This window comes from Pinus tabuliformis, chromosome Q, assembly GCF_031772625.1.
Source record: "Pinus tabuliformis cultivar Carrire ecotype Pingquan chromosome Q, CPIR1, whole genome shotgun sequence".
Lineage (NCBI taxonomy): Eukaryota > Viridiplantae > Streptophyta > Pinopsida > Pinales > Pinaceae > Pinus > Pinus tabuliformis.
Window position 1 is genome coordinate 1,157,609,464 of NC_142296.1, and position 19,003 is coordinate 1,157,628,466.

Here is a 19,003-nt window from a genome sequence, read left to right on the forward strand (position 1 = left end):
CGCCCCTCATGTTCCAAGACTATTTTCATAAAAAATTTACATAGAAAGAAAGTATAAAGTGACTAAAAAGAAACATGTCTCAAGATTTAAGTGCTTGGACAATTCCACTTCATGACTCCTATATTTCCTTAACCTGGGACCAAATGGTGAACTTGATGGCCTTAAGGGAAATTGATCAATGAAAATCTAAAAAAGAGGTGATTTTTGACTTTATCACATACAATTTAATATACTAAAAAAAATATCCATAACAATTTCATCAATCAATGAATCATTAAAAAAAATATCCAAAACAATTTCATCAAGCAAAGAATCATTGCATTATAAAATACAATCTATAAACATTTTGGGAAAGTTTTGCTAAAACATGCATAAAAATCAGCATATTTAATATTAATATTTAACAATAATATGGACAATAACACATTTTGATAAATTAAATAACATATTATCAAGCCTAAAAAATGTCACTAACTGAAAACTACAAAGCATGCAACTAATGGAAGTGACCACTCAAGGCCACCACAAGACAATTAATCTATTAAGACCAAGATTAATGGGGACAAAGATCTATAAAGGACAAAGGAAAACCTATTTTAACTTTATTGTTTTATTAGCCTGTTTCAAGATGAACATTTCAAGATATCATGAAAAACATAATTAGTTTTATTGCATTAAGAAAACCCAAGCACATTCTATAACTTAGCAAGAAAGAGATGTATAACACCCATCTCAGCAACACGACACATGACATTAAGTTACTTTACTATATATAATTTAAACTCCTATCATAAAATCACAAATTTAGCATGAATGGAATGTTTAAAATCCATTTTTATAAAAACAAAATATAATTTTTCTTATAGAAAAATATACCAAAAACTAAATATATTTTTCTAGAAAAAAAAAAAATACTAAAACTAAATATATATTTAAAAAAAAACTAAAACATAAGCAAACTAGAATTTGAATTTGACATTCTTGGTCACTTTCGGAAACATATGGTGGAATGTAATCTCTTTATCCTCATCTTTAGCTTTTTCCTAAAAAATAAAAGCATACAAAAGTGGGAAAGAGCCATAAAGCATGGGGAAGCTTTTTCCTAAGCACAAAAGCATCTAAAAAGTGGAAAATTCCTTTTTTATATGAGGAAACATTATTCACCCAAAAGATTTTTCCCAAATTGAACTAATGAGGAATTTTGGAAATCTTCATAGCCTCCACTTTCCTATATATTAGAGGCTTGGCCATTGAAAAAATGATGGGAATTTTGTATTGTCACGCTCTTGAGATCTGTCTTGAGAGGGAGAGTTTTGGAGCTATGAGTTGGGGGAGGTGATGTTGCAACTATATCTGATTGTTGTAACTTTCCTCCAACTCCTTTATTCATATAGATCAGTTGTTCTTCCTTCCATATGTTTCTATTCATTCTTTACTTCTTCTATTTAACTAATGTATGCATGGGTTTTTGGTTTATATTTATTTATTCAATAATATTTATATGTTTTTTATAGTTTTGATTATTAAGATATTATGTTGTGAAGGTTGCTTTATTCTCTCTCTTATGTGTAGGACCAAGCTTTGGAGCTAGCTAGGAGCGCTTCTTGGCTATACGAAAAACTCCAAGAAGACCTGCATGCGAGGACTCACAAGAATTCATTCTCTTTTTCTTAATCTATACTCTACATCTTGATCTACTAAGAATCCTAAGCCTTAGAACAACCTTTCTCTTAATTGGTTTGTCCTAGGTTTCTGAGATAAACTGAGAGGGTTTTGTTTTCATCTAACCATGCATTAAATCCTACAGCAAAATGATATTTAGAAAATTTAATATATTTCACTATGTAAATGAACTTAGTAAAATGAACCCATAGAGGTGGTCATAAATGGAAATAAAAGTAAAACTCTAAACAAGAAGCCAAAAGTGGATTTAACCATGGATGAAAAATTGGGAGTAGAATTGGATGTTAAACTAGCCATCAAAACAATATTCAAACAATGACACAAAAAGGTTTTTAAAGTAAAACTTAAAAAAGGGTGCAACACTAGACACAAAGAAGGGAACAAAATAGGGCATATGAAAGGATACCGAATTGGGTGCAAACAAGGATGCAAAAATGGACACCAAAATGAGGATGCAAAGAATGGTGTAAAATTAGGATGCAAAAAGGATGTAAGAAAAGACACAAAACAAGATGCAAAATGGGACTAAAAAATGGTGAAACCAAGGATGTCAAAGATGATGCATAACTAGATGAAAATTCCAACTAAAATCTAGGTGCAAAATGAGATGCAAATGTGGACACAAAATGTGGCAGAAAAAAGGATGCAAATTTGGAAGCCAAAAAGGATGAAAAACTAGATACCAAAAAGGATGCAAATTTGGACATAAAAAATGGTGCAAAATTGGATACAAAAGAAGAAAAAATGGTGCAAAAATGGGCATAAAAATGGCTCAATTGTGGATGCAAATTGAGATGCAACTTTGGATGTAAAATGATGCAACAAATCATTCAAAACTTGGTGCAAAAACAAATGCAAAAGTAGACGAAAAAATGGCTCAAAAGTGAATGTAACAATAGACACAAAATGGGATGCAAAGGTGGATGCAATATATGGTTCAACATAGGATGCAAATTTAGATGCTCAAAAGGATGAAAAATTGGATGCAAGAAATGGTGTTAAAAATGATGCTAAATTGGATGCAACAAATGATGCAAAATTAAATGCAAAATATGGTGCAAAATAGGATGCAAAAAAGGGAGATAAATAAAATGCAAAAGTGGATGCAAAAAATGGTGCAAAAATGCATGTGAAATTTGGATGCAAATTTGGAAGCCAAAAAGGATGAAAAACTAGATACCAAAAAGGATGCAAATTTGGACATAAAAAATGGTGCAAAATTGGATACAAAAGAAGAAAAAATGGTGCAAAAATGGGCATAAAAATGGCTCAATTGTGGATGCAAATTGAGATGCAACATTGGATGTAAAATGATGCAACAAATCATTCAAAACTTGGTGCAAAAACAAATGCAAAAGTAGACGAAAAAATGGCTCAAAAGTGAATGTAACAATAGACACAAAATGGGATGCAAAGGTGGATACAATATATGGTTCAACATAGGATGCAAATTTAGATGCTCAAAAGGATGAAAAATTGGATGCAAGAAATGGTGTTAAAAATGATGCTAAATTGGATGCAACAAATGATGCAAAATTAAATGCAAAATATGGTGCAAAATAGGATGCAAAAAAGGGAGATAAATAAAATGCAAAAGTGGATGCAAAAAACGGTGCAAAAATGCATGCGAAATTTGGCACTAAATCAGATTCAACATATGGTGCAAAATTGGATGGAAAAGATGGTGTAAAAAAAGGCACAAAAATTGGCACAAAAATAGATGTAAAAATAAGTACAAAATTAGAAGCAAAAGATGACATAAGACCAGATGCAAAAATTGGCACAAATTGGATGTAAAAAAAGGCGCTAAATAAGATGTCAAAGATGGTGTAAAAATCGATGCAAATTATGACACAAAAATAGAAGCAAAGAATTCCAAAAAAGAGGAAGCAAAAAATGATGCAAAAATAGATGGCACAAAACTAGAAGCAAAACCTGTTGTAAAACCAAATGAAAATCTTGGTGCAAAATATGATGCAGAAAATGATGGAAAATTTGGCGTAAAAAAGATGCAAAATTTGGTGCAAAAAAGGACGCTTTAAAAATTGTACAATAGAGCCAGATTTAGCGCCAGGTTGCTCATCCCAATTGAGAAAAAAATGCACTAAAATCTGGTGTTAAATCTGGCGCAAATTGCCTGTTTTGTTGTAGTGGTGTCTTGCGAAGGGTTTACTTCCTTTACAATGCAACAGTTTAGATCATGTAATTCAATGATCCTCCAACCTAGAGGATGTTCTATTAGTTACTCCCCTTGTTTGTATTGTATCTTTTTGCTTCCTCTCTGTTTTGGAGGCCTTAACAAATATTGTTGTCATTCATACAAGGCAGACAATTTCTCTGAAGTTTACTAATTTCAATCTTGTTCACTTTTTTTTATTCATTGAATGCTTCTGTGGCTTCACCTGAATGCATATGCTCATACAATTGAATTGCCAATGGAGCCCTAGGCAGAGGAAATCAATTACGATGAGGAAGAGTAATGAAGTGTTTCTTCCTTTATCTTGTTTTGGGAAGTAATGTTTAATTTCTAGGGAGCTTGATACTCCACAAATATAAGTGTTTGTCACTAATATGCAAGGTTTTGTGGTGTTCAAACTTGAGTTTTATTATGCTTGACTGCATTAATAAATCAAATCTAAATATTCAATTGAAGTATTCAACTAGGTGTCCTGCGAAGGGTTTAATTCCTTTACAATGCAACAGTTTAGATCATGTAATTCAATGATCCTCCAACCTAGAGGATGTTCTATTAATTACTCCTCCTATCTGTATTGTACCTTTTTGGTTCCTCTCTGTTTTGGAGGCCTTAACAAACATTGTTGTCGTCTGGTGCATTTGTACATTTAGCTGGACATCTCAACAATGGCATCAACACGCACATCTGCTGAATTGGAATAAAATAGTCAATTCAGTTCCGGGAGGACGGATAGTGGCAGAGGAAACAGAGTATCTTTCTGCAACCCTAACAGTTCAACCGTTTCCTTTCATTCCTGCTTCTCAGAATCCAGATTTCTTCTCTGATGCCAATTCCTCCAAGATTATTCCCATAGAATTCACAGTATACATGGGTGGAGATGCCAGAGTGTTATATTTCTTCACTTCTTATGTTAAATCTATTGTTTACTGCAACTTTGTGATTGATATCAAGCAGGGGACAAATCTTAGAATGGAATGTTCGTAGATTTATCAGTCCATTTTTTTGCATGTCAATAATGGGTTCGAGTATGGAACAAAAATAATGGGTTCCAATATGTAACAAATGCATATGCTCATACAATTGAATTGCCCATGGGGCCCTAAGCAGAGGAAATCAATTACGATGAGGTAAGAGTAATGAAGTGTTTCCTCTTTTATCTTGTTCTGGGAAGTAATGTTTAATTTCTAGGGAGCTTGATACTCCACAAATATAAGTGTTTATGTCACTAATATGCAAGGTTTTGTGGTGTTCAAACCTAAGTTTTATTATGCTTGAATGCATTAATAAATCAAAGCCAAATATTCAATTGAGCTATTCAACTACTTTGGGTGTCCTACGAAGGGTTTACTTCCTTTACAATGCAACAGTTTAGATCATGTAATTCAATGATCCTCCAACCTAGAGGATGTTCTGTTAGTTACTCCCCCCACTCCCCCTATCTGTATTATCTCTTTTTGCTTCCTCTCTGTTTTGGAGGCCTTAACAAACATTGTTGTCATCTGGTGCATTTGTATATTTAGTTGGACATCTCAACAATGGCATCAACACATGCATCTGCTAAATTGGAATAAAAAGTCACAGGGTGATTTGCTTGTTAATTTTTTTACAGAACTGTTAATATCTTGCTTTGAAACTGTGAAAATGAGTAGAAAAAAATGCAAAAAAGTAAAAAACAAATGAGTAGTAATATTATTTTGAAAATGAGATTATATTTTCTAATGAATCGTAAAAATGGTTTATCATCAGAGCTGGCATTATCTTATTTTGCTTGTCTTTCAGTTACCCTTGTCCTTTTGAGAGAATGGTCCTTGCTGAGCTTGATATCTTTGTTATATCAGGCTTAATTCATATTTTACTTGGTTTTTTTCCTCCCTTAGAATTCATCATCCTTGAAGTCAAAGTGGAATATAGATTTCACTTGAGGAAACTAGAAGCTCTGTCTTCAAACCTTCTTTTTCTGTTGTTGAGACTTAGGTACAAAATTTTATCTGTACAAACATATCTTCAAGAGGTTCTCAGTCCACATCATTGGTATCTTCGTCATCTTCTAAAAGCCCTTCTTGTTCATACAAGGCAGACAATTTCTCTGAAGTTTACTAATTTCAATCTTGTTCACTTTTTTTTATTCATTGAATGCTTCCGTGGCTTCACCTGAATGCATATGCTCATACAATTGAATTGCCAATGGAGCCCTAGGCAGAGGAAATCAATTACAATGAGGAAGAGTAATGAAGTGTTTCTTCCTTTATCTTGTTCTGGGAAGTAATGTTTAATTTCTAGGGAGCTTGATACTCCACAAATATAAGTGTTTGTCACTAATATGCAAGGTTTTGTGGTGTTCAAACCTGAGTTTTATTATGCTTGACTGCATTAATAAATCAAATCCAAATATTCAATTGAAGTATTCAACTGGGTGTCCTACGAAGGGTTTACTTCCTTTACAATGCAACAGTTTAGATCATGTAATTCAATGATCCTCCAACCTAGAGGATGTTCTATTAGTTACTCCCCCTGTCTGTATTGTATCTTTTTGCTTCCTCTCTGTTTTGGAGGCCTTAACAAACATTGTTGTCGTCTGGTGCATTTGTACATTTAGCTGGACATCTCAACAATGGCATCAACACGCGCATCTGTTGAATTGGAATAAAATAGTCACAAGGTGATTTGCTTGTTAAATTTTTTACAAAACTGTTAATATCTTGCTTTGAAACTGTGAAAATGAGTAGAAAAATAATGCAAAAAAGTAAAAAACAAATGAGTAGTAATATTATTATGAAAATGAGATTATTTTTTTCTAATGAATCCTAAAAATGGTGTATCATCAGAGCTGACATTATCCAATTTTGCTTGTCTTTTAGCTGCCCTTGTCCTTTTGAGAGAATGGTCCTTGCTGAGCTTGATATCTTTGTTATATCAGGCTTAATTCATATTTTACTTGGTTCATGAGACTTCCTTTTTTCCTCCCTTAGAATTCATCATCCTTGAACTCAAAGTGAAATATAGATGTCACTTGAGGAAACTAGAAGCTCTGTCTTCAAACCTTCTTTTTCTGTTGTTGAGACTTAGGTACAAAATTTTATCTGTACAAACATATCTTCAGGGGGTTCTCAGTCCACATCATTGGTATCTTCGTCATCTTCTAAAAGCCCTTCTTGTTCATACAAGGCAGACAATTTCTCTGAAGTTTACCAATTTTGATCTTGTTTTCTTTTTTTTATTCATTGAATGCTTCTGTGGCTTCACCTGAATGCATATGCTCATACAATTGAATTTCCCATGGGGCCCTAAGCAGAGGAAATCAATTACGATGAGGTAAGAGTAATGAAGTGTTTCCTCCTTTATCTTGTTCTAGGAAGTAATGTTTAATTTCTAGGGAGCTTGATACTCCACAAATATAAGTGTTTATGTCACTAATATGCAAGGTTTTGTGGTGTTCAAACCTGAGTTTTATTATGCTTGAATGCATTAATAAATCAAAGCCAAATATTTAATTGAGCTATTCAACTACTTTGGGTTTTGTGGTGTTCAAACCTGAGCTTTATTATGCTTGAATGCATTAATAAATCAAAGATCACAGGTGTATCAGAATGTTTTGTTGCCTGGATCCATTAGAGCATGGCCTGTTATAGCTTTAAAAGATCACAGGTGTATCAGAATGTCTTCGATTAGATCATGGCATCGTATAGCCTTAAAAGATCACGGGTGTATCAATGTCTTTCAGAGGAATATAAACACTGTTGTCATATTTTTTCTTCCATTAGATCATGGCCTCTTGTAGCCTTTAAAGATCACAGGTGTATCAATGTCTTTAAGAGAAATATATACTCCGGTATATCTTTTCTTTATTTTGGATGATTCTTAAAGTAGCAATATATCGTTATTCAATATAATAGACAAATTAGACAAATTGAGACTGGTTGGTCCCTACCTAGGTTTCCAAGTGTTTGTACCTTGAAACATGTTTTGCTTCATGGCATTTGTTAACTATTAGGGAAGAGGTTATATGCTTATTTTCTAGGACACCCACATTACCTTAGGATTTTATAACATAAGAAAACCTTTAAATTCTTGCAAAACCTTCCCCGTGAGGATTAGATTGTGTGGATTATATTAGGCTTTTTTCCTGCAAAGACTATTAATTTCCATAGCACTGTACAGATTATGTTGGTTCCTCACACAACAATGTTAAATACAGATACTTTGCATCACTTCCTAAAAAAAGCCTTGGCCTACTCTGTTTTGAGTTTTTTTGCAAAGAGAGTCTGTTAAATAAATTAACGAAACGTACAAATCAGAAACAAAATATAGTCAATTTCCAAACATCTTTTTCCTGGAATCTTGTACATAGTCATCACACCTCATATCCACATGGATATGTTGAATTTAGGGTCTTGTTAGGGATTTTGGACTAAAACTTCGGTTTGTTTCCCTACAGATACATTAGGATTGCCTAAGGCTCTATTGCCATTATCCCATACTCCCTTTTTTTCTTTTTATTGTATAGTATATTGATTCCCATCTATTCTTTGATTACTGTTTAGATTGTATGCTTAATAGTAAGTGGGTATTATGGTGTTGCATTTATTCATTCTAAACTGGAGGGTCAACCTCTCAGTAAATGCCAAGGATTAACACCATAACAAAATTAGACTTAGAATTCTAGAGGCACTTTAAAAACAATTCTTGCAAGTCATTCAAATGCTTATTTTCCTTGAAAATTCAAGACTATTCGGGGGCCATGTTGGAGTTTTAGATTTCAATTAACAAGTTATTGAAAAACTGGAAATGCTAATCTGTAAGAATACTTGATACAACCCACTATTATCTGTCTAATTACGTAGTCTGAAACAACATCATTCATAAAGAAAGGGATTTGACCATCGTATAAAAATTTCAGTTATTTATTTATAGAATAATCGGAAATGCCCATCTACAAGAAGGGTTTGTATAGTTCATAACCTCTCTCTTGTATCCCTGTCAGGCTGTTAATTTTTCTTCCATTTCATCTACAATTTTACATTTTGTGATCATTACTGTCGCTTTGAAAGAAAAATAGTTGAGATCTGTACTTAACATTCTTTTTGTCATTCACACATTAAAAAAGCGGAAAACAAATACATGCATGTGCATTTGCATTTAGAATGCATGCGGAAATTGATTTAGGACAGTGCATCTTCGTGTGTGCTCCTTGCTCTATGTTGAAACAATTTCACTTCTCTTTCCTTAGTAGCTAGGATTTTCATTGCAAAAAGAAATTAAACGGTTGTTTATCATCTTAGATTGCATATTTAGGAATTGTAAATCTACATCACGCGGTCAACCTTAAAGGCAAACTTCTTAAGAAAGATCAACTGTAAAATAAATTTCAATAAACATAAAAACACTTTGGAACCCATCACACAACATTTAGTAGTCTAGGCTAGAGACGTATTCCGGCGTCGTAAAACCTAGTAACTATCGCTTTCATCGTAGGTTGGGTGATTCCTCCTCTTTGAGATGACAAGTGCCAGTACGGACTTATGCTCCCACGTGCCGTCGAGTATATATTGGGAGACCACAATAGGCTATATCCTTTATCCTTAGGAAGCCGTGTCTGCCGCCCTATCGATCGCAATGCACTGAACACAACATTCAGGAAGATTGACTGCCGTACCATAAAAAGTATTCTGCAGTTTTGTGATTGGTTTGGTAATCCCCCTGTCTAGATTTCCAGAGTAGTCACTTTCGTTCCTTTTCAGACTCCTTAAAAGAAAAGGTCCATCTGAGCACTTGTCACTTCAATCTCATTAAAAATTGAAGGCGACTAGAATCATCTTTAGCTTTTTCTCGACTCGTAAAAATTGAAAAAGCAAGTTGTGTCAAAGCGTCATAAAATTTATTTAAATCGGAATAACATCATTGTTCCCTCGTTGGTCTTAGGTTGAGAAAATAGAGTCCACCAATCAAGGATTTCCCCTCGGGGGAATCCTACTCCCTTTTCCTCTAGGGGAGATGTTGGTGCACCTCATATGGCTACATTGTCCCTTCCAGGGCTTGCAATTTGCCCGCCAGTATGGATTTTCTCGACCTCTGTCATTCAAAACATCGTGATTCTTGAGCAATCAAATTAGCACCCAGATGATACTAGAGTTACCCAAATCGAAGGCGACTAGAGTCATCTTTAGCTTTTTCTCGACTCTTAAAAATTGAAAAAGCAAGTTGTGTCAAAGCGTCATAAAATTTATTTAAATTGGAATAACATCATTGTTCCCTCATTGGTCTTAGGTTGAGAAAATGGAGTCCACCAATCAAGGATTTCCCCTTGGGGGAATCCTAGTCCCTTTTCCTCTAGGGGAGATGTTGGTGCACCTCATATGGCTACATTGTCCCTTCTAGGGCTTGCAATTGGCCCGCCGGTATGGCTTTTCTCGACCTCTGTCGTTCAAAACACCATGATTCTTGAGCAATCAAATCAACAACCAGATGATAGTAGAGTTACCCCCCAACCTTCTACTTCGTTTGTTTCTCCCTCTCCTTCTTCCTCTTCGCTTGGTGAAACTAGTCAAACTAAAAACCAAGTAATTGAGAAGAAGAAGAAAAGGAAGGAGAAGAAGAAGAAGAAGCCAACGACGAAAGGGGGAAACCATGCATCATCTGACAAAAATCCACACACTGCACCATCCAAACCTAAATCTCCATGTGTCATTTGCAAAGGAGATCACAATCATCGAGATTGTCCTTGCATCCCATGGATCTTAAGGGATTGGTCTCCCCGCTTGCCGTTCCTTTCTAGCACTACTTTTGGCTATTGCATATTCCTTTACTCTTTTGAATGACATACTTCATTTTATCCTCTCATCTAGCTTTCACAAGACCTGTCCTTTCTTTGTTTGTGAATATGTCAACTAAACAAATGCCAACTGATCCTGAGGATTAAAAACATCTAATTCCAAGCCCATACAACATACTAAGTACCAGGTAGGTAAGCTGTTCAGAGCTTTTAGATGTTCCAGAATGGTGCCAAAGGTGAAGTTGTTTGGCTTAAAAACACTCTCCTCATTTGACCTAAACCATTTCGGGCCTCATGGCATTACCCAATGCAGGCCTTGACAATGGTGCCAAAGCTGAAGTTGTTTGGCTTAGAAACAATCTGCTTATTTGAGCAAAAACATTTAGGGCCTCATGGCATTACCCATTCTGTGCATATCATCAAATTACAAATCCTGAAATTACATAATTTTATGTAACCTCATCTAGCATAGGCATTGCATTAAGTAGTTTCAGTGCTTGGTCATTGGACCTATGTTGAGCTTAGCCACCTATCATTGCATTTTGTGCAATTGCACAACTTCCCTCCACCATTATGTACGACATTCGTTTTCTCTGGAAACAAAAATACTCATGCAAAACCCAAATTCCACAATACAAATATGCCCTATGCAAAACCCACAATGTAGCTCCAATGTAGCTCTGGTGTTGCTACTGCCAAATTCCCTAAAAAATGTATACATTATTTGGCACGGGAAACTCAATCATCATGCCCTATCTGATTGTTTCTAACATGTGTAGGTTTATGAAATTGTTAATTTACAATTTTAACTATGTTTCAAAAAAAATGATCATATAAAAGTTGTTGTAATAAATATCTTTCTTCATTATGTTTACAAGCTTAGATACCCACTCATTTAGAAACAAATTGAACATGCTTCTTGCCCTTTGCCCTTTAATTCATATATTTTCAAGTAATGTTATAGGAATGTAATGAATATTAAACATCTTACGCGAAGAAAACAACATTTTTGTGTTTTGCTTTGTATCAAAAAATGACAACAAACCTTACTCAGAATGCAATTTCCTCAATGTTATCTGGATCAACTCATATTCAACCATACCTACAAATTGTTGAACTTGAACCAATACAATCAATGCGAAATTCAACTCCACGATATCGTACTGCAATTTCAGACGGAACACATAAGAAACACATCATGCTTCCAAAAGATTTCAATGATCTCGTAGCAACAGGCTTGCTACAAAAGGGTTCTGTTATAAATGTTAAAAGTTGGACTACCTCAGCTATCGGTCCATCAACGTAAGTTTGTTATAAATTTCTTATTTCAAATTTAACATTTTTATTTATAACACATCTGCTTCTAACAGTTATTCCTATGGCTCTCATTTGTCATGTAGGTCTATAAAGCTAATAGACTTTGAAATATCTACTTCATTTGCACCCTTAATTGGCAATCCAAAAACTATGAGTATCCCGATCACATCTGATGAAAACACTCCATCCTCATCGAACCCAAATCCTTTATCAAAAAGACACTGCCCTCTTCCAACTACTCCAACTCCATCCGTTCTGCCAGTTCAAATTCCCATCAAATCGTTAAATCTTTACCACTCAAATTGGTTCATAAAAGGATACGTCCAAAGGAAAACAGATCTTCGACAGTTTCAGAATCAATACAGACCCGGTAAAGTGTTTGGTTTTGACATGTTCGATACAGAGGGTGGAGAAATACATATTACATGTTTCAACAATGTCGCAGATTATTTTTTCGACAAAATCCAAAATGGAAATGTCTACATTGTCTCTAAAGGGAATGTAAAAATGGCTAATAAGCAATACAACCACTTGAACAATGACTGGGAAATTTTGTTGAATGCAACATCTACCATAGAACATGTTGCCAACGAAAAAAAAACATAATCCAACAGTGCAATTCAATATAAAATCAATTAATGATATCAGAACAACAAACGTCAACTCCATTGTTGATATTCTTGGTATTGTCACAGACATTTCCAGTGTATGCACTATATGTAGAAAAGACGGCTCTGAAGTTAATAAACAAACAATACAACTTCAAGACATGTCAGGGCATAACATAGATGCAATCTTTTAGGGAGATAATTTTAATGTCGTGTCACAGGAAATCCCTCCCTATGTGCTACAGGAAATAACCCCATCGTTGCAATCAAATCTGCGCATGTTGGAGAATTTAATGGAAAAAATATCAGCACTACAACGAGATCCATTATTCTTGTAGATCCTGACATTGAAGAGGCCCATATACTAAAGTCATGGTTTAAAAAAGAAGGTTCGACTGCAGCTTCTACATCTTTGACAACAAGATCTCCTTTTGGCCATCAACAAAAAAAAAATAACAATTGCTGATATTTACAGTATGGATTCCTTAGAGAAACCAACATTTTTCCAATTAAAGGGCACAATAACAAAAATTGGGATGGATAGTTTTTACTACATTTCTTGCCCATCGATCGTTGGTGGGAAAAAATGCATGAAAAAACTTATTCCACAAAATACAGGGATGTGGTTCTGCCCAAAATGCAACGCTGAAGTAAGTGACTGTGATTACAGATACTTATTGAAAATCGACATACAAGATCACACTGGTGAATTAGCTTCAATTGTTGCTTTCGAAGACGCGGGCTCTACAATTCTTGGAAATAATGCCAAAGACTTCTATTTATTATCTTCAGATCCAGAACTGGTCAAGGAAATTGTCTCTAAAGCTCTATGGACAGATCATATCTTCACACTATCGGTGAAGATAGAAACTTTTAAAGAAGTGCCACGATTGAAATGCGTTATCATAAAAGAAGAAAAGTTGCATTTCACGACAGAATGCAACAACATCCTTCGAGAAATTCAGAACATCTCGATATTGTAGATAAATATCGCAAAATGTATTCCTTGCTTTTTGACAATTCCTATTGTCCAATTTTATAAATACAACTTTACACGATATACTGTTGCATGCCTTCTTACGAAATTTTCTTATATACCATTGAAATAAGTATTCGTCCTCCATTGTATCTAGCATTATGTGAGTAGACAAATTCACATTCTTTTTTTCTTTTATCATCTTCTTCCTTTTAAAAAATGACGTAACTTGCTACGTTACACATGAAACTATCTACATGTATAAAGAAAAAATACTAATATGTTCTTTCAAACACATTATTCAAATAAAAAAATTCACATAAAACTATTCAAAACTTAAATTTTTTTCCCTTCTTTCGCTTTCACTTAAATTTTTTACCCTTCTTTCGCTTTCATACAATAACATGGTTGTTGTCTCCAAATAACATTCTTCTTTTCCCCTCTCTTGCTTATAGGTACCATAAATTTTGCGAATGGCTTCTTCTTCTAATAATGAACGTGCTCGAAGATACTATGCAACAAATAAAGAATGAATAAATGCACGTCGTCGTGAGCTTTATCAAGAAAAAAAAGACATCAGAGAATGTCAAAAACACAAAAAACAGAAGGAAAACCAACATTCCTCGTCTGAAATGGCCCACCCCGAAAACAATCCTCCCTTGCAATTATCAAACTCTTTATCTTCTCAGCAAACCTCTCAAACAAATACATCCATACCTCATTGCCATAACCCCTCCTTCGCATATGCTTCCAGCAACGTTTATACTAATCAAGCACATCGAGATTTCCGTGCAAAGATTGATAAACTTCCACCTAAATGCCCATGCTCCATTTGTCTTGAATCATATCCTGGAATACATATCCGCAATTCCAACCACATGTATTGCTGCTCCAGATGCGTCTCTGAAACAAAGGGTCATCGCTTCTCATTATCAAACAACATGGACCCTGGTCCTCAACCAGCTATCCTTACATCTCTTTCACAAATAGAAGAAATGCTCATTGCTAGGGTTAACCCTATACTGCAAGTAACACATGCACGTGGTGGCCAATATAAATACAGTGGCCACACAATTTGTTTTCCTCAAGACATTACAAAAATCGCAAACATGTTGCCACGACGTGTTGAAAACTTGGACATCCTAATTGTCACTCGTCATAGTAATGACCATAAGGCTTATGATTTCATTGTCAGTAGACATCGCGTTCTCACTGCATTAGAATACAAATTGGCAAATGACCCATACTATAAGAATGTTCGTATTGATAACAATGCACTGGCATCCTTACCAGCAATCCCCACCGATGTCTCCTCCTCCCTTCACCATTCCAATACTACAGAAACCACTGTCCACCTTTCACTTGAACCACCACATGAGCTCACCGAAGATTCCGCAGACCCATCCGTAAACCAAACATCATCATTCGTACCCATCATACCTAATACAAATACAGAAATCCAAGAAATCCGCCATTATTTACATGCTTACAACCACCAATCTGAGACTACAATTGAGTGGCCAACAATTGGTTTATCGCCAATCAATGAATACAACACAGAAGGTCTACTCTCTATGGCTTTCCCCACCCTTTTTCCGACAGGAGCTGCAATGCCAAATCAGCCAAGAATGAAAGCAGTGCAGTTACATGAATATGCACTTCATCTCATACGTTACTATGATAACAGATTTGGAAAGCACCCACGCTTTCGTTATTACATATATAATCTCATGATGCGACATCGCAGTCAAGCAACAACATCAATTTTTGTGAAAAAGAACATCACAGATAACTTCCCAATATCTATTCAAGATCTGAACATCCGATTAGAACAATTTCCAGATGAGCAATTGGCAGAGCAAGTCATGCGATTCGGTAGCTCTTTACGTGGAACAAGATCATTTTGGCACAAAGCTAAAAATGAACTAACGGACATGATATCTCAACTCGGTTGCCCGACGTTCTTCTTCACATTAAGTGTAGCTGATACAAAATGGCCTGATCTTCATGCAATCATGCCCAGATGTCTTCCTTCTGATATTGCAAAACAACAAAAGTGGAGAAATGATAACATTATCTCTAACCCACATTTAACATCACTATATATGCACCATAGATTCATAGCATTTCGTGAGATTATCTTAGAGAAACACTTGAAGACAAAAGATTACTGGTACAGGTACGCATTCTACCGCATTTTTTTTCCAAAAACTCGAAACAACATTCCTCACCTATTACAAAATTATCTTACAAAAACGCATAGTTGACACATATGAATGGCAACATAGGGGATCTGCGCACATCCATGGTTTCCTTTGGATAGAAAATGCACCTGATATGGAAAACCTCAACTGGGAAGACACATAAGCAGTTGATATTACAAGGCAGTTCTTCAACAAATATATTTCCGCTTGGAACCCTCGTACTCCTTCAACTTCAAACCACCCAATTGCTTGGACAAATCCCGGAGACCCTTGTCTATTGTCCACACCGCAAATCTTTAGAACCAATCCTTTCAATGACTATGAACAGCTCATCAATTGTGTTGAACGTCACACAAAATGCTCAGAAAGCACATGCCTAAGAAAAAATGGATCCTCACTCCAATGTCGTTATAAAGCACCATGGGAATTACATCCAAAATCAGCCTTATTCATTGATTCCAATGGCCAAAAAACATACACCCTTGCTCGCAACGACGATCGACTCAATAGCCATAACCCTACCATCCTATCTATTTGGTGTGCAAATGTTGACTGCCAACCAGTGCTCTCCATACGCGCTGTACAAAAATATATCGCCAAATATGCACCCAAAGCAGAAAATAAAAAAAATAAAAAAAAAATAAAAATAAAAAAATAAAAAAAAATCTAAAAGCTTCCACCACATGCTACATAGAATTGTCCTGGCTTCACCCATTGCTGACCCAACAACATCCGCATTTCGAAAATTTCTTGCAGAAATCCTTGTTGATTGTGACATTGGAGCACAAGAAACTTGCCATATGCTGCAAAAATTGCCATTAACATTATGTAGTCGACCATTCATTTCTTTAAATGTAGGCCAAAAAATTCTTATCCACCTTCCACAAACGAACACCACCTCCACTACATCCCCACACATCATAGATACATATATCCAGTGCCCTTCTACCCTGGAATCCACATCACTAATAGAATTAGCAAGATCCTGGTCATATGATCCTCATCGCAAAACAAACAAATGGAAACAAAGACCTACAAAAGTAATTGTTCGGGTCATACCACGTTACTCCTCCATACCATCCACAACTGAACCTTGCTACGCTGACTTTTGCAGAGTTGAACTTATGCTATACAAACCTTTTCGCCATATCGTACAAGATATAGGAGATTCTGCTGCAGAATTCATCACAATTTGGCAAACATTTTGTCCATTCTACAAACCTTGGCATCAACACCACACACTATCTGATATTGAATCTGTCGCAGATGATACCTCAACTATTCATGAAACCAATCCTCCAGACACCATGGAAATAAATGAATGGGAATTACTTTCCCAATAAAACCCTACAAATGAGCTTCTCATAAATGACCTTGACATGCTTGGTCTTCGTGGCTTTGATGACACCCATAACTGGAATCATACCACTATCCCATTAGATGTACAAAATAATTCCATACAATTCATTGAGAATAGCCGCTCCATCCACCGCATTCTTCAAACACATCAACATATCCTGGCGACCCTTACTACATTATCTCCAATGCAGAGAAAAGCTCTAAATATTATTTCTAATCATTTTGCTAAGAAGGATTATTTACCCGCTATCAGAATGATAATACAAGGCACTGCTGGTACATGAAAATCCCTCCTTATCAATTGCATCAAAGATATGCTCATAAGCCTTGCAAGCCCAGAACCTTCACCGATCATGCTCCTTGCCCCTACAAGGGTTGCTGCCTTTAACATACAAGCATCGACAATCCATTCTTCTCTGCACCTTCCTATGAAGGATCTTATGCCCTTAGAAGGTAATGCTCTTGAAAAATTCCAAGAAGAACTCAGGCATATAAGATACATACTAATCGATGAAATGAGCTTCATTGGGCCAAAGCTTCTCAGCCATATTGATGAACGTCTTCGAGAGGCATTTCCACAGCAAAGAAACACTCCTTTCGGTGGTTGTTCCATTATATTGGTTGGTGATCTCGGTCAGCTACCACCCGTCAAAGACATACCTCTATATGCAGGGACGAGCCACGGAAGCGCACTGTGGAACACCTTCAACACAGTCATCACATTAGACACAATATTTCGTCAACAAGGCGACAACATCACACAGGTTACTTTCAGGAACATTCTCCAGAACATTAGAGATGCAAATCCAACAATCGACGACTACAACGTACTCATGTCATGCACAGATTCCTTTTTATCAGAAGAAGAAATATGTTCATTCCATGATTCCATGCATCTATTCCCAACAAATGCTCAAACAATGGTCCATAATAAGCAAATGATGAAATCTCTAAACACTCTTATCGCAAGATCCATTGCTGAAGATGACAACACATATTCCAACATTTCCTCAGAAGACGAGCAACTTGAGCGAATTGTATTACTATGCAATGGCGAAAAAGTTATGTTGACTTCCAACCTTTGGGTTTCAGCCGGACTTGTTAATGGTTCCCTCAGAGAAATTGTAACCATCTTTTACAAAGAATCAACTGCACCACCACAAATTCCAACATTCGTTTTCCCAAATACATTGGGCCTCCTTGGGATGAAAGAAACCCCACTCACTTGCCTATTCCAGCAGTAAAAAGAAATGGACATGCACAAATTCCACTGAAGATGGCTTGGGCTTTAACCATACATAAATCTCAAGGTATGACACTTCCAAAAGCAACAATTGACATTGGAAAAACAGAACGTCAAGGTCTCACATTCACAACAATTTCAAGAGTACCTTCTCTACGAGATCTCCGCATTAGCCCCGCATTCAGTTTCAATCGTTACAGTAAAATGAAGGACAACAAAAACATTGCTCACAGAAAACACGCAGAAGAAATTCTCCGTTCAATGCCGCCTCCAGATAATTTGCTCCAACCCATACTTTAACATCACCAAAAGGTTTCCTCCATTTATTTACCTCATTCTATTTCATAACATACTTTTCATATCTTTCAACAACAACCACCTTTAATCAATATTAATAATTAACCAAATATTAGAATGTCTTTATATTATCTATACATCTCATTCTAACATTTTCTTTCTTTTGCAACAGGACACATGGACTCAGAAATAGCATACCTAAGCAACTACAAGTAGAATGGCAAGCAAAAAATATGCATCTCCAACTACGCATAGACCTCCAATGGTGTTCAATATGCCGTTATTCACCATGCATCTTCCACTAACAATATATAAATCCCCATAGCAAAGGTAACTTCATTTCCATTCAT